At 41.0% G+C, this 26,549-nt stretch overlaps 1 protein-coding gene and 1 non-coding gene across 3 annotated transcripts in view; both read right to left on the reverse strand.

The window, feature by feature from the left end:
• CPEB3 (cytoplasmic polyadenylation element binding protein 3) overlaps window positions 1-26,549 on the reverse strand; it is a 219,865-nt gene that overhangs the window by 188,263 nt on the left and 5,053 nt on the right. The window lies entirely within an intron of this gene.
• On the reverse strand, window positions 16,399-16,532 carry LOC136311411 (U11 spliceosomal RNA). The gene has a single exon (XR_010726797.1). It is a non-coding gene; the product is annotated as a U11 spliceosomal RNA (small nuclear RNA).

Raw genomic sequence — 26,549 nt, forward strand, 5'->3', positions numbered from 1 at the left:
CCAAGAGGATAAAATACAAGCCTAATTTTTTACTCTTCTTTCCAACTATACCAAACTACTACAGGTTCCTGGATGAAACCATGCTTATATTTTAATGCCTCTGCACATATTCCTTCTGCCTGAAATATCTTTGTACTTCTTGATAAACTCTTCTACTCACCCCTTAGAACCAGATGTCATCTCTTTGCAGCTTTCCCTGACCATGTGAGCAGAACTGCCCATTTTCTCCTTCATATATCTCTAGCACACACATTCCTCTATTGCAACATTCTTCATACTTTAGTGTAATTACCTGTTTGCACATCTTTCCTAGAATAGCTTTCAGATTAGGACTATATTCATTTTTGTAACCCAGCCATTGGGCCTGAAACATAAAGATAAAAACTTGTTGACCAAATCAAAGAACAAAGTATCTTTCACCTCAATTTATACAGGCCAAGAGCACATCTTTAACATTAAATAAAGACATTCTCTTGCCATTAAAAGTATTTCAAAAGCACTATGTTTAATGACACTCTATTTAATGTTTAATGAAGATATTCCATACAAATTTTGATGCAATTAATTGACCCTTTCTTGTGTAGCAGAAGATTTGTTTTCACTATTTTACAAACTGATTGTTTATTTAAGCCCTATTTCTAAAGAAAATAAATTTGGTTAAAAGCTATAACATTAAGGCTTTAGATACATATTAACAAATTGTTTAAAAAATATTGCACTATATTCTTCCTTGAGAAATGAACTTCTAATATGAAAACAATGTATGACTAGTGTATACAATAAAGAATAACATAGTTACTATTCTGATGATAACCTAATGTAGAAAAACATCTCTTTTGATATTCCAAATAAGGTTAAGTCTCTTTAGGCATCCTGATATGTTTAGTACTTTCCATTCTTCTTCATCATACCTTCCTACAATAAAATAGAAAAGGTAAATTTAAATACTTATAGCCTTTGTTTATTAGCTAGAGATTCCATTTCAAACTATGACATATAAATGTGTATATGTGTGTATTCCAATTGAGAAAAAAGATAAATAGACCCTGGCCAAATGGCTCAGTAGACAGAGTGTTATCTCAGCACACTGAAGTTGTGGGTTCAATTCCCTATCAGGGCACATATGAGAAGCAACCAATGAGTGCACAACTAAGTGGAACAATGAGTTGATGCCTCTCTCTCTCAAATCAATGAAAACATTTTTTTAAAAGATAGCTTTCGCCTGACCAGGCGGTGGCGCAGTGGATGGAGTGTCGGACTGGGATGCGGAGGACCCAGGTTCGAGGCCCCGAGGTCACCAGCTTGAGCATGGGCTTGTCTGGTTTGAGCAAAGGGCCCACTAGCTTGAACCCAAGGTCGCTGGCTTGAGCAAGGGGTTACTCGGTCTGCTGAAGGCCCACAGACAAGGCACATATGAGAAAGCAATCAATGAACAACTAAGGTGTTGCAACGCGCAATGAAAAACTAATGATTGATGCTTCTCATCTCTCTCCATTCCTGACTGTCTGTCCCTGTCTGTCTCTCTCTCTAACTCACTCTCTGTCTCTGTAAAAAAATAAATAAATAAATAAAATTAAAAATATATATATAGCTTTCATTTATGTTCCCTAAGTTTGTGGACTTAAATTGTAATTTTTATTTAAAACCTAATATTCACAAAAGTTGTCAAAATGTACAAACTTCCAGTTATAAAATAAGTCATGAGGATGTAATATACAAAATTATATCAATAGTTAATAATATATTGTCTATTTGAAAATTGCTATGAGAATAGATCTTAAAAGTTCTCATCACAAGAAAAAATTAAAACTGTGTGATGATTGATGTTAACTGGTCTTACTGTGGTGAACATTTTGCAATATAACATTTATGTCAATTATATTTCAATTTAAAAAAAAAATGAATACTCATATATATTTCCTATAGCTGTGTTCATCTTGGTTCTGAATAATGCTCAAATAATATAAATTTTTTTAATGTTTATTGATTTTAGAGAGAGAGGAGGAGGAGAGAGAGAGAGAAAGACAGGAACAGCAATTTGCTCCTGTTTGTGCCATGACCGGGATCGAACTGGCAACCTCTCCAGCCAGGGAACATATATTTTTTATATAAAAAGTTCTATGCATCAAAATTTTGTGAACTTACAGAGAAACTAAATTTATACTCTTTTAAATTTTTTTTTTTTTTTTATTTTTTATTTTTTTTTACAGAGAGAGTCAGAAAGAGGGATAGACAGGGACAGACAGACAGGAATGGAGAGATGAGAAGCATCAATCATTAGTTTTTCGTTGCACATTGCAATACCTTAATTGTTCATTGATTGCTTTCTCATATGTGCCTTGACCGTGGACCTTCAGCAGACCGAGTAACCCCTTGCTCGAGCCAGCAAGCTTGGGCTCAAGCTGGTGAGCATTTTGCTCAGACCAGATGAGCCCGCGTTCAAGCTGGCAACCTCAGGGTCTCGAACCTGGGTTTTCTGCATCCCAGTCTGATGCTCTATCCACTGCGCCACCGCCAGGTCAAGCTAAATTTATACTCTTTTAAAAAGCACTTCACATTATTTTTAGTTTTTATCCAATGGCAAATTGAGTACCCTTACCACAATGTTCTCTCCTTTACAAACTTTTTGGTATAACATACCTCCCTTTCATCAACAATAGTTGTTCATTTTCCTACTGTTATTATAACTCAGTAACAGGAACCCTCTGGAGGCTTCAAAGATTGCACAATGATTTCAGAAAATATAGTTAAGTGTTATATGGGTCATTTCTTCTCCCTTATAATAATTTTTATATTTTAAATTTATTTAAAAATTATTCTGAAAGAACAGATTTTCTTTCAGAATTCAGATAAATAAACCCTACTCAGTTAATGTTTTAAGTTGTTTTTCAAATCTCCCAATAGTCTCACCATTGCACTTTATTTATTTAAATTAAGTGAGAGGCAGGGAGGCAGAGAGACAGACTCCTGCATGCGCCCCAACCAGGATCCACTCGCCAAGCTCTGGCCATCTGGGGCCATTGCTCTGTTGCTCCACAACTTTAGTGCTTGAGGAGAGACTATGGAGCCATCATCAGCACTGGGAGCCAATTTGCTTCTACTAGTCAAGCCATGACTGTGGGAGAGAAAGAGCGAGAGAAAGGAAGAGGGGGAGGGGAGGAGAAGCAGATGGTTGCTTCTCCTGTGTGCCTGACCAGGAATCAAACCCGGGACTTCCACACGCTGGGTGATGCTCTACCACTGAGCCAACCAGCCAGAGCCCCATTTCACTTTAAATGCTGTTCAGAATTGTCCTTATTAAGTTGGAATCAATGAGCTCCTTTCAAGGAGCTGGCCTTAGAGGTATCACCAGCTTTCACAGTTTCAACTGCCATCTGCAACGTTTTAGCTACAGTTTTGAGCATTTCCCAACAGCTTTCCAACTGTCTACTAGACATTACCATAAACCAGTTTCATCATGTCCCTCATCATTATCTATGGGGCAAAAGTCAAATACTTACCCTAGTACTTAGTATTTAGAGCTCTCCCCCTTTAATCTCAATCTATGTTCCCAGACAGCATTAATCCCACTTCTCTAGGCAAACTGGTCTACTAATGGTCCTGAACCTTGCTGATGTTACCCATCCCAAATGGTATGCCCTCCTCATCCACTCTATTATCTAACTTCATTTTTCTTCAGATCCTAGTTCAAACACCAGTTTCTAACAATAGCATCTACCTGGACCATATATTTATTGCTTTGCATTTCTATTTACCATTTCTGCAATAATTATGTTAACTCCCCAATTACAACTCAAAGCTTCTTGGGAGAAAGCATTACAACTTATGCTTTTGTTCTTCCTCAAACGTTGGTAGAATATCTTGCAGGGAGCTTAGTAATAAGAGCTAACATTTATGGAGTACATAACTATGTGCTTGATATAATGTTAAGTGGTTCCCAAATATTCATTCCATCCATGTAATGAACTTATGAAGTAAATACTATTACTGTTCCTAAATCAACATGACAAAATGAAAATTTAGAAAGGTGATTTAGCCTGACTTGTGGTGGTGCAGTAAGTAAAGCATCAACTTGGAATGCTGAGGTTGTCGGTTGGAAACTCTGGGCTTGCCAGATCAAGGCACATACAAGAAGCAACTACTATGGCCTGACTAGGTGGTGACACAGTGGATGGAGCATCAAACTGGGACACAGAGGACCCAGGTTCGAAACCAAAGTGCCGGCTTGAGCATGGGCTCACCAGCTTGAGTGTAGGGTAGAGTTGCTGGCTTGAGCGTAGGATCATAAACATGACCCCATGGTCACTGGCTTGAGTCCAAAGGTCACTGCCTTGAAGCCCAGGGTTACTGGCTTGAGCCCAAGGTCACTGGCTTGAGCAAGAGCTCACTTGCTCTGCTGTAGTCCCCTGGTCAAGGTGCATATGAGAAGGCAATCAATGAATAACTATGGAGACTAAGGAGCCACAATGAAGAATTGATGCTTCTCATCTCTCTCCCTTCCTGTCTGTCTGTCCCAATCTGTCCCTTTCTCTGTCTCTCTCTCTGTCTCTGTCACACAAAAAAAGCAACTACTATGAGTTGATGCTTCCTGCACCCCCTTCTCTCTCTCTCTCCTTTCTCTTCTCTCTAAAATCAATAAATAAAATCTTAAAAAGAAAAAGTGATTTACCTACCCAAGGTAGTGTCAAAAATAAGATCTAACTTGAGGTTTGTTTGTCTGACTCTAAAAGCTACTTTTTGGATAGTGGAGACAGCTTGGGCTTCAAAGGTGTAAAAAGAGGGTAAATTGTGATTCAGCAACTTTTCTTTCTCCCATTGACACAAAGCTTTTACAATAATGACCTTTGCCTGAAAACCTGACATAACCCAAAGGGTTCCAAATTCCACCAATGGGTAAGACCCAGTCCCACTAAAGAACATCCTACAACAGCATGACTATCTTAAAAAATGATGAATCATCGAAAGAACTGATTTTAGTCTTCAGGGTTCTAGAAAGCAAAGCAGGTCCAGGGCTGGAAGTGATGGAGGAAAAACATTTCATTGCCACAATCTCTGCTTTAACAGCAAGTAATTAATAGGTGCTGTATACATTGAATCACAGAGATCGTCAGAACAAATGGAAGGGCAATCAGTAATCAGTGTGTCTACCCAGGAAGCCCTTGGATCCTACTATTTGAAACCAAGTAGTGTTTGTGTAATATCAGTGCCTTACGTTCAGAGAGAATTAGACTTACTAAACTCCGTCACCTTTATTATCTCCCTTGTTCATAGTCCTGTGCAGTGGATAGACAACATAAGGCCCTCATGTTCACTTCCGCAGATTGTAAAATACACCAAAAGGCTGGGCAACAAGACTAGTGGAGAAGTCTAGGACATGCTCTGCTTACCAAGCTCATGAACCTTAGAGCTGCATCTGCCTGGAAAAGGGCACTTTTTCTTAATTTCCACAAAGGAATTGTATAAGCAGATGACAGCACTGAGGATAACTGTTGGGAACCCTACTTAAAGATTTCAATGTCAATTTTACCTCATTAAAAACAGAAAAATAAAAAAATAATAAAGATGTGGAAGCCCAGGCTCAGAGGTGTAGCAAGATATAGTTAAAAAGTGGTAGATCTAAGATTAGAATTCAAGTCTTTAAACTCACTAGTTAGCATGCCTTTTCTTACTATACTACAAGACTCCCATTGGTTCAATTTAATGTAGGCTATCTCATGTAACAGACTGGTATCCTTAGCACTTGCTCCAACCAGCTGAACCAAAATCTAGAGCTTTTTGATGTAGCTCTGTTCTAAAGTCCTAGCTGGTCTCTTATTGAGGAAGCTGAGAAACAGATATGTGTGCCAACTGTACCAAGAGGGATACTTTAGATACATCTCCTACCACTTTTGGAAAAACAAATTAGACCACCCATTCTTATGTTAATTGTTCATGACATCACCACAGTGGCAGGAAGTCAACATCATTTATATTATGGGAGGTGGAAAGGATATAGAATATGAAATCCAATTATCTAAATTTGATACTAGGGACTACCCTTATTAGCTGGCTGGTCCTGGGAGATAACAATAACAAATGTTTAGTAAGCACACCCTATTTGACATGCCATGTACTTTATTTGAATGATGAATAATTTCGCACAACACTAAGAGGTACGTATTTTCATTATCCTCACTTCAATGATGAAGATATAGACCAGTGGTAGTCAACCTGGCCCCTCCCACCCACTAGTGGGCATTCCAGCTTTCATGGTGGGTGGAAGCGGAGCAATCAAAGTATAAATAAAAAGGTAGATTTAATTATAGTAAGTTGTTTTATAAAGATTTATTCTGCCAAACAGTGAAAATTCGACATAAAGTACTTGGTAAGTAATTATTATATTATATTACTTGCTGTAACTCTGCTTTATAAATTTTATAAAGTAAAGTTACTTCCCTACTTTATAAATCATCATTACTATGGAACCGGTGGGCAGTTAGAAAATGTTACTACTAACAGAGATACAAAAGTGGGCGGTAGGTATAAAAAGTTTGACTATCCCTGATATAGATGCTCTAGGAAGTTCAAGTAACATACCCTAGGTTACACTGTTGGGAAGAAGAGGAGCTAGGATTCAAATCCTGTCGATACATAATGACTCTAAAACCAATATTCTCAATTTCTGTCTTTGTTTCCTCTAGAATAAAATAGAGATAATAACAGCTAGCCTACCTATATAATCAGTATAAGTGTGTACGAGGGCATTTTAAATAGACTGCAGAACAGAGGTTAATGTATGAAATCCACAGCTGGAACTGACGTGCAGACGGGTTTATCTGAAAGGTCTACACTCAATTACAGATTTCCTTGCCTTCTTTCCACTTAATATTGGGAATCAAATGAGCTGTCTCAAGCCCATACTTCTAGCAACAATGGTCTTGATATCCAACATTATTATCCCACCTCTTTTCATACCCTACGCTCCTATGCAGAATACAGAGGGACATAAAATACAAACTTTATTATTAGATTCAAAATCTGTTGATTGAATTTCTTCATCATTTGGTCATGACAAATATGATGATATTTACACTAAGATCATTTAGTCTATATGTAAGCAAGCCTCTAGCTAAGCATTTTACATGCCTTATCAGTTAATCCTCATAATAACCCTAAAAGATAGAAACTATCATTCTTCTCATTTTTCAGATAAGGAAACATGGCCTTAGAAATGCTAAATAATTTGCCTAAGGTGACATTACTAGTGGGTGAATAAGTTCAGGTCTATTTTGACTCAAAAACTCAAGCTCTAAAGCTTATTTCTCATCCCTTACCTCCTGCCACACTCAGGCACAACCCAAAAGACTAATATCAATGCCCACATTTTCTGAAAAATCAAACTTTTGCTTCTTGTTGCTTCTTCCTTCAGTTATCATATTTTATCTAGATCAAAAGTCAAATTGTGACCTGACCTGTGGTGGCGCAGTGGATAAAGTGTCAACCTGGAACACTGAGGTCGCTGGTTCAAAACCCTGGGTTTGCCCAGTCAAGGCACATATGGGAGTTGATGCTTCCTACTCCTCCCCCCTTCTCTCTTTCTCTCTCTGTCCTCTTTCTAAAATAAATTTTAAAAGTCTTTTTTAAAAAGAGTCTAAATAGCCGTGGCCGGTTGGCTCAGCGGTAGAGCGTCGGCCTAGCGTGCAGAGGACCCGGGTTCGATTCCCGGCCAGGGCACACAGGAGAAGCGCCCATTTGCTTCTCCACCCCTCCGCCGCGCTTTCCTCTCTGTCTCTCTCTTCCCCTCCTGCAGCCGAGGCTCCATTGGAGCAAAGATGGCCCGGGCGCTGGGGATGGCTCTGTGGCCTCTGCCTCAGGTGCTAGAGTGGCTCTGGTCGCAACATGGCGACGCCCAGGATGGGCAGAGCATCGCCCCATGGTGGGCGTGCCAGGTGGATCCCGGTCGGGCGCATGCGGGAGTCTGACTGTCTCTCCCTGTTTCCAGCTTCAGAAAAATGAAAAAAAAAAAAAGAGTCTAAATATATGGTCTGACAATCTGAAATAATGAAACTTCGGAAGAATCCAGGACCTATGGTTGTTGGGCCTTTATCTTTCTGCCCCATAAATGACCACCTAGAAAAAGCCCCTTTCAGATTGTTCTCAGAGAACTTTTGAGTCCAGGCCTGGTTCCTCTTAGTGTTAAATCCATCTCTCAAGCAGAGGCCTCTCTACTTAAATTATTTCCACCCCAAATACAAGTAAAAGTGTATTTATAAAGTCACAGAGTTAGAAGGGAGCTGTGGGAGAAGTGAGCAGCTGGGCTGTGTGGGCTCAGGGAGAAGGAAGGAAAGAAGGAAGGAAGAAAGGAAGGAAGGAAGGAAGGAAGGGAGGGAGGGAGGGAGGGAGGGAGGGAGGGAAGAAGAAAGAAAGGGAGAGGGAGGGAGGGAGGGAGGGAGGAAGGGAGGGAGGGAGGAAGGAAGGGAGAGAAAGAGAAAGAAAGGAAGAAAGAGAAAAAAAGAAAGAAAAGACATACACGCCTGGGGGGAGAGGAAAGGTTTGGGCATGCTCCCAAGAAAGCATGCACTGGGGAAAGAAGGGGGTGGGGAAAGGCACGAGCATGCTTGAGAAAGAGCCACCTCTACTTAAACTCTTCACCCCAAAACCTCAGAGCCTCTTAGAGAATGAGACTTTGTAAAGCCAGGAGGCAAGGCCAGGGCCACCATCAGAGCAGCCGCCCAGCCCATGCAGGTTCGCATTGGATTCGGACAGTCGGTAAAGAAACAGCAGAGCCAAAAACTGATGGGCCATAGTCTTTAATTCTAGCTTGCACCCGGCGGGCAAGTAAAAATACACACTGGGCTCCAAAACCCACTCACATTCAGTGCTCACAAAGCTACTGATTTATCCGAGTTTCCTAGAATCAAAGGTTTCTAGCTCACCAGCCTTATTCACCTATGTTCCCCATCTCCTTCCTTATCCCAGATACAAACTCTACACAAACTGGCATCTCACTCAGCACTCCGCCATCTTGGCTGCTTCTCCTGCCCTCCTCCACGTGGCCTTTCTCTGCTCTCCTCTGCTCTCTCTCTTCTAATGATAATCTCCCAGGAACCAAGCACAAGCTCCTGTTCCACCCCTATTTTATAGTGTAGAAATCCAAACCCTTAATCCAATATACAAAACAGGGAAGTCTCCAATACAAAGTCACTCCTCCGAGGAGGCACGATTGGATTGTACCACCTCACATCAAAAAGGGTGGGAAAGGCTTAATCCCAAAACCAAGCCCCAGGCTACAACGATCCCCAACACACATTAATATCACCTGGGCAATGGCCTCTCGTGGGCAGCGTCATCTTTAACAAAGTAAGCATAATACATTTTATCTGCCCAACAGACTTCAAGTAGCATCCTGAAAAATTCCTCTTTCAAAAGAAAAAAATGGGCCTGACCTGTGATGGCACAGTGGATTAAGCATGGACCTGGACTGCTGAGGTCACCAATTTGAAACCCTGGACTTGCCTGGTCAAGGCACATATGGAAGTTGATGCTTCCTGCTCCTGACCCCACCCTTCTCTCTCTTTTTTTTCACTCTCTCTGCTCCCCACACAACCTCTCTAAAATGAATAATTAAAAAAAATTTTTTTAAGTAAAGAAAGAAAAATTTTCTTTCCTTTTTCTCCCCTCTTTAAAATAAGTCTTATCTGACCAGGAGGTAGTACAGTGGATAGACCAGTGGTAGTCAGCCTGGTCCCTACCGCCCACTAGGGCATTCCAGCTTTCATGGTGGGCGGTAGCAGAGCAACCAAAGTATAAATACAAAGATAGATTTAACTATAGTAAGTTGTTTTATAAAGATTTATTCTGTCAAACTTAGCGAAAATCTGACATAAAGAACTTGGTAAGTAATTATTATTATATGCTTTAACTGGCTGTAACTCTGCTTTATAAATTTTATAAAGTAAAGTTACTTCCCTACTTTATAAATCACCATTACTGTGGAACCGGTGGGCAGTTAGAAAATGTTACTACTAACAGAGATACAAAAGTGGGCGGTAGGTATAAAAAGGTTGACTACCCCTGGGATAAAGCATCTACCTGGTATAAAGCAGGACTCAGGTTCAAAACCCTGAGGTCGTCAGCTTGAGTGCAGGCTCACCAGCTTGAGTATGGAGTAGCCAGCTTGAGCATGGGATCATAGACATGACTCCATGGTCACCAGCTTAAGTCCAAGGTCACTGGCTTGAGCAAGAGGTCACTGGCTCAGATGGGGCCCCCAGGTAAAGGCACCTATGGGAAGCAATCAATGAACAACTACAGTGCCACAACTATGAGTTTATGCTTCTCAGCTCTCCCTCACTGTCTCTCTTACAAAATAAAATAAAATAAAATGAAGTCCTTAAGATAGCCAGCCCTCTCTTCTACTCCTGGCCTCTCCCACAGAGAGAGAGGGAGAGGAAAGAGTTTATCTGTTCCATCAATGGAAAGGCATATTTTTGTCTCTCCATTCTTTTTTTCTTTTTATTAAGATTCTATTTATTGACTTTATAGAGAGAGGATGGAGGGAGTGAGAAGTATCAACTCATAGTTGCTTCACTTTAGTTGCTGATTGCTTGCTTATCATATGTGCCTTGACCAGGCAGGCAAGCCCAGGATTTCGAACTGGCAACCTCAGCATTCCAGGTTGACGGTGTATCCACTGCGCCACCACAGGTCAGGAATTGCCTCTCCTTTCTAAAGTGGCTCTTCATTGTAGTTTGCAGTATAGATCCTCCCAGAGAACACAAAAAAAGAATGCACAGTCCAAAACTTCATATGCAGAAATAATGTGTAAAATTCGCTCATTCAACACATTTGAGCACTTACTATATAGTACGCTCCCAACATGTACTATTCCTCCCTTGCATCTAAATGATCAAGAATACTCAAAAGTAGTATATAAGAAAGAAAAGATCTTCCTGCATGGGGGTAAAGCAGAATGGTTGATGAAAAAAAAAAAAAAAGACAATATCAGGTAAATATAAGTGCTATAAAGAACAAGAGTGAGCCAGGCGGTGCAGTGGATAAACCATCAACCTGGAATACTGCAGAGGTCACCAGTTCAAAACCCCAGGCTTGCCCGGTCAAAGCACATACGAGAAGCAACGACTACTACAAGTTGATGCTTTCTGCTCCTTCCTCACCCTTTCTCTCCCTCTCTCTCTCCTCTCTCTAAAATCAATAAAAAATGGGGGGGGGCATTGTCTCTCACTATATATGGCAGGATAAAAGTACGCTCAGGCAAAATGTGACCCTTTCAGTCATCTGACCCCATCTTTGAAGGAACATCTAATCAATTGTAGTTAAAGAGCAAGTAAACAAGGAGGGAAGTGTACAAGATGAGGTCTGACTGACAGGCAAGCAGGAGCCAGATCATGTAGAACAGGAGTAGTCAACCTTTTTATACCTACCATCCACTTTTGTATCTCTGTTAGTAGTAACATTTTCTAACCACCCACTGGTTCCACAGTAATGGTGATTTATAAAGTAGGGAAGTAATTTTACTTTATAAAATTTATAAAGCAGGCCCTGGCCGGTTGGCTCAGTGGTAGAGCGTCAGCCTGGCGTGCAGGAGTCCCAGGTTCGATTCCTGGCCAGGGCACACAGGAGAAGTGCCCATCTGCTTCTCCACCCCTCCCCCTCTCCTTCCTCTCTGTCTCTCTCTTCCCCTCCCGCAGCCAAGGCTCCACTGGAGCAAAGTTTGCTCGGGTGCTGAGGATGGCTCTGTGGACTCTGCCTCAGGCGCTAGAGTGGCTCTGATTGTGGCAGAGCGACGCCCCAAGATGGGCAAAGCATCGCCCCTGGTGGGCATGCCGGGTAGATCCCAGTCGGGCACATGCAGGAGTCTGTCTGACTGCCTCCCTGTTTCCAGCTTCAGAAAAATACAAAAAAAATTAAAATTAAAAAAAAATTTTATAAAGCAGAGTTACAGCAAGTTAAAGCATATAATAATAATTACTTACCAAGTACTTTATGTCAAATTTTCGCTAAGTTTGGCAGAATAAATTTTTATAAAACAACTTACTATAGTTAAATCTTTTTATTTATACTTTGGTCACTCCGCTACCACCCACCATGAAAGCTGGAACGCTCACTAATGGGCGGTAGGGACCAAGTTGACTACCACTGCTGTAGTCTTTTAAGCTAATTCAAGTTTTGGGGGTTTGTTCTAAGTGTGATGGGAATCCCCTGGAGAGTATTAAGCAGGACCATGACATGATCTGGTTTATGCTTTAAAAAGACTACCAGGCCTGACCAGGCAGTGGCGCAGTGGACAGAGCATTGGACTGGGACGCGGAGGACCCAGGTTCGAGACTCCGAAGTTGCCAGCTTGAGCGCGGGCTCATCTAGTTTGAGCAAAGCTCACCAGCTTGGACCCAAGGTCACTGGCTCCAGCAAGGGGTTACTCGGTCTGCTGAAGGCCCGCGGTCAAGGCACATATGAGAAAGCAATCAATGAACAACTAAGTGTCGCAACGCGCAACGAAAAACTAATGATTGATGCTTCTCATCTCTCCACTTCTGTCTGTCTGTACCTGTCTATCCCTCTCTCTGACTCTCTCTCTGTCTCTGTTAAAAAAAAGACTACCAGGATTCTGTGTGAAGAACAGAGTACGGTGGGTGTAAGAGTGGAAACAGAGAGACAGTTGATTAGGGGGTCAGCTATTGTATCATCCCGGTAGGACAAGATGAGGGTGCTGATGGTAGATACTTGAAGAATTAAACAGAAAGTAAAGTGAACACCCTCAATGAAAGCTATGTTTGTCACTGATGCACAAAATCACAGAAGGTTTTCTGAAATTTTACTATAAAATCAAAAAAGTAATATAGTAGTAAGTTTGATTCATATGTAAACCTTGGTACTAACATTTTCAGCAATATTTTGACATATTCGACTTATTTATGTTTGACTTTCAGGAAGATTATCTTTTCCTCTCTCTTCTTAGTGAAATGATTCACAGTTTTTCTTCTGGTTCTTGACTTCATTAATTCCCCCTTTCACCTTAATGTATTATAAAGTATACCTAGAATGTTCCTCTCATTTCAGTGGGCACAGCAGGCAACTAAAAGATAACTGGTTGATCTTTTAGGATCTGAGAAACTTCCAACTTTCCTTGGCAACGCCCCCTCTCAAAGTTTTCACCACAGGGAAGTTGTAAATGTAGATGGTTCACACACTATCCAAATTAATTTTCTTGTTCTTTATAAAAGTACTGCTGAGAGTTTCTGAAAATTCATCAAGCTGTACATTTAATTTGGGCACATTTTTGTAGATTTTTAAAATTTTTTTATTTATTTATTCATCTTACAGAGGAGAGGGAGAGACAGAGAGAGAGAGAGAGAGAGAGAGAGAGAGAGAGAGGAGAGACAGAGAGAGAGGAGAGACAGAGAGAGAAAAGGGGGGAGGAGCTGGAAGCATCAACTCCCTTATGTGCCTTGACCAGGCAAGCCCAGGGTTTCGAACCGGCGACCTCAGTGTTTCCAGGTTGACGCTTTATCCACTGCTCCACCACAGGTCAAGCTTGATAAGATTTTTTTTAAGTTTGGGAGGGGACTCTCTGACTCTCTTCTCAGCCTTTTGGCTAAGATAAAGTGTAAGGTTTGGGAGGGGGACCAAAAAGAAACAAGCAAACAAACAAACAAAAAAACACCCATAGAGATTCTATGATGGCAACCTTTAGAAAGTAGGCAGATTAGATAATGTCAAAAGTTGAGTTCCTTATACAAATTCTGAGACCAAGACCAAGTTTTGCATGCAAATGACTTACTGGGGCAAGACAAAACTGGCGAGTACACCAGCTAAGAAATGAGGAAGGCAGGAAGAGTCAGAGGGAGACGCTGACCCCAGAGTAGTTGCAGCTGAATATTCAGCCGATCCCGTGAGGAGCTCTGGAGCTTGGGTAGTTCACAGACTTGTTCTCAAATGAGGCATGGCACCTGGGTCTTTCTGCATCTTAAATCAGCCAGTTACTGCCTGTGGGCTCCTGAGAGTGTAACCTTAGGATGCAGAACCCTGCATCCCAAAGCAATGCCCAGCAAAAAACGAAGCTTTCCAACATGAGGAACTAAAATTTTCAGCAGTTGAAGGATAAATATGTTTGCAAAGAAGAGAGGCTCTGGTTTGGAGCACCACAGTATCCACTACAGAGAGATACTCTGGTAGTCTCATATAGTCATTTTTTATTGTTTAATGTTTGTCATGGTACATAGTATTTTATCATGAGTATATAGTATGTTTATTAAAATTCTCTAGTAATTTTTGGTATGCCAAATACACTAATTAGCATGCCAATTAGTATTTTCATTCAAATACTAGTTTTTACCATGTAATACAAAATTTTGCCATGGGCATATAGCATTTTTATTTAAAATAAATAGCTTCATGTTCAAATATTTTAGAAAAATACTTTTAAAAACCACTGCTGGTGCCCTGGCCAGAGAGCTGGTTGGTTAGCATTGTCCTGATTTGCTGATTTGATTCCCATTCAGGGCAAATAGAAACACAATGATGTTTCTGTCTCTCTCTCTCCCTTCCTCTAAAATCAATTTTTTAAAATATTTATTAAGTTTTAGAGAGAAGAGAAAGAGAGAGAAAGGGAAAAAGAGAGAGAGAGAAAGGAGGAGCAACTTGTAGGTACTTCCTGTAGGTGCCTTGACCTGGCAAGCCCAGGATTTCAACCAGGGACCTCGGCATTCTAGGTGGGTGCTTTATCCACTGTGCCACCACAGGTTAGGCTAAAATCAATTTTAAAAGCCTAACTGGGCAGTGGTGCAATGGATACAGCGTAGGACTGGGACGCAGAGGACCCAGGTTTGAAACCCCAAGGTCGCCAGCTTGAGCGCAGGCTCATCTGGTTTGAGCAAAAAGCTCGCCAGCTTGGACCCAAGATCACTGGATCGAGCAAGGGGTTACTCGTTCTGCTGAAGGACCTTGGTCAAGGCACATATGAGAAAGCAATCAATGAACAACTAAGGTGCCGCAATGAAAAACTGATGATTGATGCTTCTCATCTCTCTCCCTTCTGTCTGTCTTTCCCTACCTGTCCTTCTCTCTTTCTCTATCTCTGTCACACACACACACACACACACACACACACACACACACACACAAACACACAAAAGACTGCTGGAAAAGTGACTCAGGTGCCTCTTCAAACTGTGTGCCTTTATGCAGCTGATGATTAAACCTGAGTCATTTTTTACTTCTCCTTTATCAAGTCCCATGGCTGTGATAAGACTCTTCCATCTATCCTTTTCTGTCACTGCCACCAATGCTAGTCCCCATTTCCTTAAACTTAAAACTTTTCCTGTATCAAATTTCATCCATGTTGTTGGGGACGAGTGGGTTGGGCAGGGAATGCCCCCTTGCATGACTTGCACTAATTCTTCAAATAGTCATTAAGAGTCTGTGGAAGGCACTTACTTAGGGGAATAACATTGAGCAAGAAGACACAATCCTTCCATCTCTTATGAATGCTCATTTCTAGTGAGAAAGACTTTGAACTGCCTATTCCATGATAAATAATTTCACGGCAGTTAGGATAAAAATGCAATGAAAAAGTATCAGATGTTATAAAACCATATCATGTGGGGGCCTGGATTAGGGGGACACAACAGGGTTTTCTAAAGTCATTAAGCTGAGCTTTAAAGAACAAAAACATCAAGTTCAAAGGAAGTATGTTCTATGCAAAGAGAATACCATGCTCCAAACATCAAATAAAGTCATCCATAAATTTAAAGAAAGAGAAAAAAACATGCTTCTTCCTACCTCACAGCTCTGAAGAGGAGAAGCATGGTGTATTCAAGGAACTAAAGTAGAAAGCAGTAGCCAGCATGCTAGAGCTCTGGATGTAGCTGGGAAACCGAAGGGTGGGGTGCCGGGGGTGCTGGGGGTGCCGGGGGAGCTGGGAAAAGGAAGCAAGTGCAACTTTTTTTTGGGGGGGGTATTTTTCTGAAGCTGGAAACGGGGAGAGACAGTCAGACAGACTCCTGCATGCACCCAACCGGGATCCACCTAGCACGCCCACCAGGGGCGACGCTCTGCCCACCAGGGGGCGATGCTCTGCCCCTCCGGGGTGTCGCTCTGCCGCGACCAGAGCCACTCTAGCACCTGGGGCAGAGGCCAAGGAGCCATCCCCAGCGCCCGGGCCATCTTTGCTCCAATGAAGCCTTGACTGCGGGAGGGGAAGAGAGAGACAGAGAGGAAGGGGGGGGGTGGAGAAGCAAATGGGCGCTTCTCCTGTGTGCCCTGGCCGGAAATCGAACCCAGGTCCCCCGCATGCCAGGCCGACGCTCTACCGCTGAGCCAACCGGCCAGGGTGCAAGTGCAACTTAAAGCCATTTGAAGTGGGATTTATTTTAATTTCTTTTTAGCTTTTTTTTTTTTCCGGGCGCTAGGACCAACGATCACCAGCTGCCCACGCATCAAAAGCTTATGCTTCCGAAATCTCTTGATGTCGATTCCGCACAAAGAGCAATCGAGCTGCCCTACGTGTGCCACTCACGACAGAAGCCCTTTTTCTTTTTAGCTTTTCATTTTGAAATCATTTCAGATTTACAAAACTGTTACAAAAAAAGAATTTCCCTACACTTTTCACCTACATTCTTCAAATATTGTATTAACACCTTAGATGACCACAATATAATTAAATAAAATCTGTAAAATAAACAAAGAAACAAAAAACGTTAACTAATGGCTACTATTTATTTGGCAACTTTTCATTATGACCTACATAGAAATATCTTTTGTTTCAACAGCACAGCTATATAATATTATGTCATATGAATATGTCATTAGTTATTGAGTTAGTCTACTAATAATTGAGTGTAAGGTTTTATCTGGTGTTATTTTAAATAGCTTTATGGAGATATCATTCAAATACAATAAAATTGACCAATTTAAAGCATACAATTCAGTGGCTTTTTATATATTCCCAGAATTGCATGATCATCACCATAATAAATTTTAGAATATTTTCATCACTGCAAAAAGAAACCTCTGCACACCTTAGTTGTCACCTCCCAAAACCCTATCTCCCCAGCCCCAGGCAAACACTAATCCACTTTCTATCTCTGTAGACTTACCTATTCTGACCATTTCATACAAATGGAATCATAGGACCCATGCTCTTTTGTGCTGGCTTATTTCACTTAGCACAATGTTTTCAAGGTTAATTCATGTTGTAGCATGTATAAGTACTTTATTCTTTTTATTGCTCAATAATAGTCCAGTGTGTGAACATATGACATTTTATCTATACATTCATCAGTTGATAAACATTTGGTTTGCTCCACTTTTTGGCTATTAAAAATAATGCAGCTATGAACATTCACATACAAGTATTTTGTAGACATATGTTTTCATTTCTCTTGGGTATATATGTAGGGGTAGAATTGCTGGGTCATATAAAAACTTTATGCTTAATATTTTGAGAAGGTGGCAGACCATTTCCAAAGTGGCCATACCATTTTACCTTCCCAACAGCAGTATACTAGAGCTCCAATTTCTTCAAGCTCACCAAACATTTGTTATTATTCATTTTTTAAAATGATAGCCATCTTAAAGTGATATCTCATTATGTTTTATTCATTTTCTTTTTCAGAGAGGAGAGAGAAAGAGGGAAAGAGGGAGAAAGAGTGAGAAAGAGAAAGAGAGAGAGAGAGAGAGAGAGAGAGAGGAAGGGGAGGAGCAGGAGCAACAACTCCCATATGTGTCTTGACCAGGCAAGCCCAGGGTTTTGAACGGGCGGGCGGGCGGGCGACCTCAGTGTTCCAGGTCAACGCTTTATCTCATTATGTTTTGATTTGCATTTTCCTGATGACTAATGTTGGTGAGTATCTCTTCCGGTGCTTACTGGCCATTTGTATAAAATGCTCACAAAAATTAGGAGATATTTCAAAATGAATATGAAGCTATAAAATATCCCCTAATTTTTGTGAGCAGTATATCTTGGAGAAATGAATACTCCAGATATTTTGTCCATTTTTCAATTAGGTTATTTGCCTCTCTGTTATTGAGTTGTAACAAATCTTTAAGTATTTTACACACCAGTCCCTTTTCAAATAGAACATGATTTCCAAAAATTTGCTCCCATTCTTTGGAATGTCTTTTCATTTTCTTAACAGTATCCTTTGCAGCACAAAAGTTTAGAATTTTAATTGTCAGTCTTTCAGATAAAAATAGTGTGCCATGAGCAGCCAGTTCAGCCTGTATCTCAGTCATGTGTCTCTGAGACAACTATCATACTTTGGATGCAGCAGAAGTGAGCATATTTCCCATTTCATCACACAAAATGTTAAAAATATGTGTATTCAAGGGTCAAGATTTAATAAAATAAAAAAATTATTTTTGCTTAATTAAGGATTCATTTTTTTTTTAAATCAAGGATTCTTAAAGTGAACCTTTGTTTTGTTTTGACTGCATGTGCATGGTGAAGACTGCACAGTTTGGTGCACTTTTTTTTTTGTGACAGAGAGAGAGTCAGAGAGAGGGACAGAGACAGGAAGGGAGAGAGATGAGAAGCATCAATTCTTCGTTGCAGCACCTTAGTTGTTCATTGATTGCTTTCTTATATGTGCCTTGACTGTGGGGCTACAGCAGACCGAGTGACCCCTTGCTCGGGCTAGCAGACCTTGGGCTCAAGCTGATGAGCTTTTTGCTCAAACCAGATGAACCCACACTCAAGCTGGTGACCTTAGGGTCTCAAATCTGAGGTCCCAGTCCAACGCTCTATTCACTGAACCACTGCCTAGTCAGGCACCATGTCTTTAATAGTACTAAGGTACAAGCAATTTGCACCATCATCAATGTAAATGACAATGCAGTGAAAAATACAAATAATGTTTTAGCATTATTATGAAAATAGATTTGATCTTACAAGCCCCCTTGGAAAGGTTCTCAGACCCTGAGGGACCTGCTAGGCCACATTTTGAAAACTGCTGCTCTATGACATCTATGTTTATTTAAAAAGAAAAATAATTCTCTTTTAAAATTTTAGTTTTCTAATTTTTTTTTTTATTATTCATTATAGAGAGGAGAGAGAAGGGGAGAGAGAGAGAGGAGAGAAAGAAGGGGGGAGGAGCTGGAAGTATCAACTCCCATATGTGCCTTGACCAGGGAAGCCCAGGGTTTCAAACCGGCGACCTCAGCATTTCCAGGTCGATGCTTTATCCACTGTGCCACCACAGGTCAGGCTAAAATTTTAGTTTTCAAAGGAGACTTGACTTGGGGTGGTGAGCACACAATACAATATACTGATGATGTATTATAGAATTTTACACCTGAAACCTGTATAATTTTAACCAATGCCACTCCAATAAATTCAATAAATAATCTTAAATAAGCATAGTAGATAAAAAATTTACTTTTCAATTACAGTTGACATTCAATATTATTTTATATTAGTTTCAATAATTTTTACATATATATTTTCTCATAAAATTAATACTCCTGGAACAGGATACAAGAAAGAAGATGTTGTGTGTTATCCTGTGATTTTTGCCTACCTTTGACACACCACTGCATATCCCAGGAAAACAAGCCAGAGCGAGAAATTCAAGCAAGAATAATGTACAGAAATGGGGCTTCCAACATATGTATGAGAAGGATGAAAAGGCAAATTAGTAAATGATTTTTTGTAAAAATTATTTACCGTCTATAGATATCTATGCCAGCCTGGCCAAGTGGTGGTGCATCACAGAGAGCATTGGCCTGGGACACCGAAGTCTCGAGGTCACTGGCTTGAGCGTGGGCTCACCAGCTTGAGCATGGGGTCACAGGCTCAGGCATGAGTTCATAAACATGACCCCAAGGTCACTGGCTTGTAACCCAAGGTCGGTGGCTTGAGCAAGAGAACACTGGCTCAGTTGGAGCCCACACCCTCCCACCTCGGTCAAGGCACACATGAGAAAGCAATCAATGTACAACTAAGGTGTTATGACTATGAGTTCATGTTTCTCATCTCTCTCCCTTCCTGTCTATCTGTCTCTCTCTCTCTCTCTCTCTCTCTCTCTCTCTCTATATATATATATATATATATATATATATATATATATATATATATAAATAAATAGATATGGTGGATAGATATTTATTCCATTAGAGTATATATAAACTACTCGAATTCTATTCTGTGAGTAGCAAAACAGACAGGTTCAAAATGTCTTCTACAAGTGTCCAGTGAAGCCTCTGTCCAGAGTTAAAAGTCAATTCAAAGTAATCTTATAATGCTAATCTAGTAAAATGTATTCTGGGGACTATAGTCTCCTCATAAAAGTCCTTTAGAGAGGTACATGTTCATTATATACATACTTGAGAACTACTTAGCCTAAGGATCTTCAAAAACTGATAGCTATGTTAAAGCAAACTTGAAAACAGTTATAGACTGTGGGCAAGTTACTGAAACCTAACCCAGCCCTAACTTGTCTCTGTTTCCAATCCTACAAGATTAATCCCCTTAATTTTACTCAAGAATTTTTAGTGATAATTAAAAACTAATACCAATAGAGTTCTTAACCATGTGCTCATCATTATACTGAACAATTTAAATGAAATTTCTCATTTAATCCTCCCAGTAACCCAGTGAGATAAGTTCTATAATTCTCCCCAGAGATGTGGAAACTTTGGCTTAAAGAGATTTAATAACCAGTCCAAAGTTGCTGAGCTTCTGAGTGGCAATGCTAAGACTCAAACCTAAAACTGAGCTGAAGCTTCAACCACTGCAGTATTTCTGCAGATACCATTGCTCTAATAATCACTTAGGGCACTTGTTTTTTAAAAAAAGATACAATAGCCTGACCGGGTGGTGGCATAGTGGATAGAGCGTCGGACTGGGATGGGGAAGACCCAGGTTCGAGACCCCGAGGTCGCCAGCTTGAGCACAGGCTCATCTGGTTTGAGCAAGGCTCACCAGCTTGAGCCCAAGATCGCTGGCTCAAGCAAGGGGTCACTCAGTCTGCTGTAGCCCCCTGGTCAAGGCACATATGAGAAAGCAATCAACGAACAACTAAGATGCCACAACAAAGAACTGATGCTTCTCATCTCTCTCCCTTCCTGTCTGTCCCTCTCTCTCTGTCACGAAATAAAAAAATTAAAAAAAAAAGATATAATAGTGTATTGCATACAATTACCAGGTACATAGATCAAAATTTATAGAGCAATTTTCTGAATCACAGCAGGTTTAGGAACCCCTACACATTAACTTCCCATTTCCTAGAAAACAAAGTTGATTTTTTATGTCTGAACTCATTAGCAGGATTCTAGGATAGAGGCAAAATGCCTAACATTGGCCTACAAAGCCTTCCTAGTCACTCACTACATTGGCCATTTTGGTCCCATCTTGCCCCAAGTCCCCTTTCTGTTTCAGTTTGTCCTATTTATCATCAAACTTTCCTTCACAGTGTATTTGCACATACTGTTCTTCCTTTCTCCCTGTATCTACTGCATTTCCCCATGTATAAGATGCACCATTTTTTGAGAAATTTGGGGTCTAAAACTGGGTGCGTCTTATACAGTGGTTGGATTTTTTTTTTACTTGCATTTTCCACTTTCACACTTGTTTTTGCGCTCATTGTTGTAGATTTTTTTTACTTGTATTTCCTGCTTTTTCCCACTTGTTGTCTTTGTGCTCACTGTTTCACACTCGTTACCGGTATATTACATACGGTAGATTACGTTTTGCCACGTTCTGCCCAGAAATGGCTCAGAAAAGATTTTTGCATAGTGCTGAATTCAAGTTAAAAGTGATCCAGTTTGCAAAAGTGAATGGAAATTGTGCTGCTGAACATAAGTTTGGTCCTCCTCCAACTGAGAAATCGATTCAAGACTGGCTAAAACAGGGGTCGGGAATCCTTTCGGCTGAGAGAGACATGAACACCACATATTTTAAAATGTAATTTGGTGAGAGCCATACAACGACCCGTGTATGTTACGCATTATCCAATAAAAATTTGGTGTTGAGGCCCTGGCCGGTTGGCTCAGTGGTAGAGCGTCAGCCTGGCGTGCAGGAGTCCTGGGTTCAATTCCCGGCTAGGGCACACAGGAGAAGTGCCCATCTGCTTCTCCACTCCTCCCCCTCTCCTTCCTCTCTGTCTCTCTCTTCCCCTCCTGCAGCCAAGGCTCCATTGGAGCAAAGTTGGCCTGGGCGCTGAGGATGGCTCTGTGGCCTCTGCCTCAGGCGCTAGAGTGGCTCTGGTTGCAACAGAGCAATGCCCCGGATGGGCAGAGAGCATTGCCCCCTGATGGGCATGCCGGGTGGATACTGGTCGGGCGCATGCGGGAGTCTGTCTGACTGCCTCCCCGTTTCTGGCTTCGGAAAAATACAAAAAAAAAAAAAAAAAAGAAAGAAAAGAAAAAAAAATTTGGTGTTGTCCTGGAGGACAGCTGTGATTGGCTCCAGCCACCCGCAAACCATGAACATGAGCAGTAGGAAATGAATGGATTGTAATATATGAGAATGTTTTATATTTTTAACGTTATTATTATTTTTATTAAAGATTTGTCTGCGAGCCACATGCAGCCATCAAAAGAGCCACATCTGGCTTACGAGCCATAGGTTCCCGACCCCTGGGCTACAGAATGAAGAAACCCTACTGAAAACGCCCATGGCAGAAGAAGGCCATGAGAGGCAAGTCAGCAAAATGACCTGATTCAGAGATGGAATTGAAGATATGGATAGAAGAGCAAAGGGCAATTAGAATTTCTGTGTCCACAGGATGGTTCAGCATGAGGCAAGAAGAATTGCTGATTAAAAAGAAGTTACTGATTTCAAAGGAGGACACAATTGGTGCTTCAGGTTCATGAAACGGAATGGACTACGCATGCGTACACGCACCAGACTTGGCCAAAAGATGCCTTAAAGTTATGAGTAGAAGGTCCTTGAATATCATCGTTTTGTCATTCACTGTCAGAAGACAAATCAGTTTGAGTTGGGACAGATTGCAAATATGAAGTCCCCCTTCAATTTGATGTCCCAAGTAACAGAACTGTTGATAAGAAGGGGGTGAAAACTGTAACTGTGAAGACAAGTGGATGTAAAAAGAGCCATTATACAGTTGTTCTAGCTTGTTGTGCTGATGGAACCAAGCTGCCCCCTATGCTGATTTTCAAACGCAAAACAATGCCAAAAGAAGACATTCCTCAAGGAATGATTGTCCACATTCATGACAAGGGTTGGATGGATCAGGATGGGATGAAGATCTGGTTTGAGAAGGTTTGGAGAAGGAAACCAGGTGGGAGCTTATGCAAACTTGCCCTATTGGTGCTTGATCATTTCAGGGCACACATAACAAAAACACAAAGAAGGTTGTGCAGAGCAAAAACAGAACTTGCTGTCATACTGGAAAGCTTGACATCCCAGCTCTAACCACTTGATGTCAGCATTAACAAACCCTTCAAAGCTGCCATGAGAGATGAATGGGACCAATAGATGAAGTCTTCTGGGGACAATTTGACACCAGCAGGAAGAGTGAAGAAACCAACTACTGGAAAAGTTTGTACCTTAGTGAAAAGATCCTGGGATAATATCAAGATTGAGATCGTTGTCAAGTCATTTAAGAAGTGTGCATTTCAAATGCCAGAGATGGAACTGAGAACGAAGCAATACTATATGAAGGCAGTGATTCATCATCAGACACAGATGAGGACAAGCTAATGAATGGGAGTTTTGACAGTGATGAGGAGTTATATGAATTTTATGATGAATAAAACTTGAGTTCAATAACTTTATGCGCCTGACCAGGTGGTGGTGCAGTGGATAGAGCATCAGACTGGGATGTGGAGGACCCAGGTTCGAGACCCTGAGGTTGCCAGCTTGAGTGCGGGCTCATCTGGTTTGAGCAAAGCTCACCAGCTTGGACCCAAGGTCGCTGGCTTGAGCAAGGGGTTACTCGGTCTGCTGAAGGCCCACGGTCAAGGCACATATGAGAAAGCAGTCGATGAACAACTAAGGTGTCTCAACGAAAAACTGATGATTGATGCTTCTCATCTCTCTCCATTCCTGTCTGTCTGTCCCTATAGATCCCTCTCTCTCTCTCTGTCTCTGTAAAAAAATAAAAAAATAAAAAAACTTTATGCAACACATTTTTTTCAAATTTTGGGCCCCAAAATTAAGGTACATCTTATACATGGGAGCGTCTTATACATGGGAAAATACAGCAATTCCTCTTTCTAGATCTTTTCATCATTTTTTTAAAGGATTTTATTTGTTGATTTTACAGAGGGGATGGGGAAGAAATATAGTTGCTTCACTTTAGTTGTTCATTGCTTGCTTTTTGTATGTGCCTTGACCCAGCATGCCCAGGGTTTTGAACCAGCAGGTTGATGCTCTATCCACTGTGCCACCACAGATCAGGCTAGATCTTTTTTCTTTTTTTAATTTTTATTTATTATTTTTCTTATAGGGACAGAGAGAGAGTCAGAGAGAGGGATAGATAGGGACAGAAAGACAGGAACAGAGAGAGATGAGAAGCGTCAATCATCAGTTTTTTGTTGGGACTCCTTAGTTGTTCATTGATTGCTTTCTCATATGTGCCTTGACCGTGGGCCTTCAGTAGACCGAGTAACCCCTTGCTCGAGCCAGTGACCTTGGGTCCAAGCTGGTGAGCTTTTTTGGCTCAAGCCAGATGAGCCCGCGCTCAAGCTGTCAACCTTGGGGTCTCGAACCTGGGTCCTTCCACATCCCAGTCCGACGCTCTGTTCACTGCGCTACCACCTGGTCAGGCAGATCAGGCTAGATCTTTTCATCTTTATCCAGACCCAAGATCCTTCTCTACCTCTTCCCCTAAATTATTCCTCTTATTGCTACATGGAGCTCTCTTTAATGCACATGACAGTCTCCTCTAAACTTTTATATCACTTCATATTTCTATGCCATTCATCTGGCATTTCATCATATGCTACAATGTCTTATTATCAATAGAAATGTTTCATATATAAGTGCCTTCTTTTACTTTTTTTTAAATTTAAGCTTTATTCGGTAGTTTGTATACTTTTGAAAGGTAGTTATAATTTGCTACAGGAGCACCCAGGCACATGGTAAGTCCTCTGGAAACATTTGCTGAATGAATGAACTTTCTATGGTTGACAATGTAGACTCGGACCACAGTTTATCACCAACTTTGGTAAATGACAATTCTTGGAGGGCACCTGGGTATTTTATACTATCAGTATGAAATACCTGCAGGGCCCCTTTTGGCAGACAGTTCAAAACAAGTGTGACAGGAGAAGATTAAAGTAATATACTGTCTTAAATTTCCCAACATATTTAGAGCAGTTTTATTTATTTATTTATTTATTTATTTTTATTACTATTTTTTTTTGTATTTTTCTGAAGCTGGAAACGGGGAAAGACAGTCAGACAGACTCCCGCATGTGCCCGACCGGGATCCACCCGGCACGCCCACCAGGGGGCGATGCTCTGCCCCTCCAGGGCGTCGATCTGCCGGGACCAGAGCCACTCTAGCGCCTGGGGCAGAGGCCAAGGAGCCATCCCCAGCGCCCGGGCCATCTTTGCTCCAATGGAGCCTTGGCTGCAAGAGGGGAAGAGAGAGACAGAGAGGAAGGAAGGGGGGGTGGAGAAGCAAATGGGCGCTTCTCCTATGTGTCCTGGCCGGGAATCGAACCCGGGTCCCCCGCACGCCAGGCTGACGCTTTACCACTGAGCCAACTGGCCAGGGCCAGTTTTATTTATTTTTTAAGTGAGAGGTGGGGAGGCAGTGAGACAGACTCCCGTGCATGTGCCCCAACTGGGATCCACTCGGCAAGCCCCTATGGGTGACACTCTGCCCATCTGGGGCAGCTATAAAGCAGTTTCATAGTCAGGTATTTCTAAATCCATTACCAAATGGAAACCATAACTCTTTAGGATAACTCTACATTGTCAATCCTTGTTCTTGTCCTCTGAAGTTGAAAGAATCTTCAAATATTTTTAGTAGGTTATTTTTCTTCTAAATTAAAAAAATATATATTTATTTTAGTGAAGCAAGAGAAAGAGAGAGAGAGAAGGGGGGAGGAGCAGGAAGCATCAATTCCCATATGTGCCTTGACCAGGCAAACCCAGGGCTTTGAATCAGTGACCTCAGCGTTCCAGGTCAACACTTGATCCAGTATGCCACCATAGGTCAAGCTATTTCTATTTCAAAATATATCACTAAGAAAAATATTGTTTTCACTATAGTTATGTTGTTACTCTTTGGCTGAATATAATTTACCATAAATCTTAATCCCATGTAAAATGAGGAATGCATTTTAACTTCTTTTGGTCAGACTCAGATTTAAGTAATGAAGACTATTTTCCTTCAAAATCAGAGAATAAATTTAATTCCTATTATTCTGAGTCTTACTTGAAAATGCAAGAGCCAAGAAAATAATAACAGACATAATTGAAATTCCAGGGTATATTGTCACTGATTTCAAATGCAAAAAGAAATTTATTTATTTTGTGAGTTTTAGCAGTCATGATTTTTGCTCATACCAATTTTTAAAAATATTTATTTTATTAATTTTAGAGAGAGAGACAGGATCATTGATCTGTTCCTGTA

Source organism: Saccopteryx bilineata, chromosome 7, assembly GCF_036850765.1.
Source record: "Saccopteryx bilineata isolate mSacBil1 chromosome 7, mSacBil1_pri_phased_curated, whole genome shotgun sequence".
Classification (NCBI taxonomy): Eukaryota; Metazoa; Chordata; class Mammalia; order Chiroptera; family Emballonuridae; genus Saccopteryx; species Saccopteryx bilineata.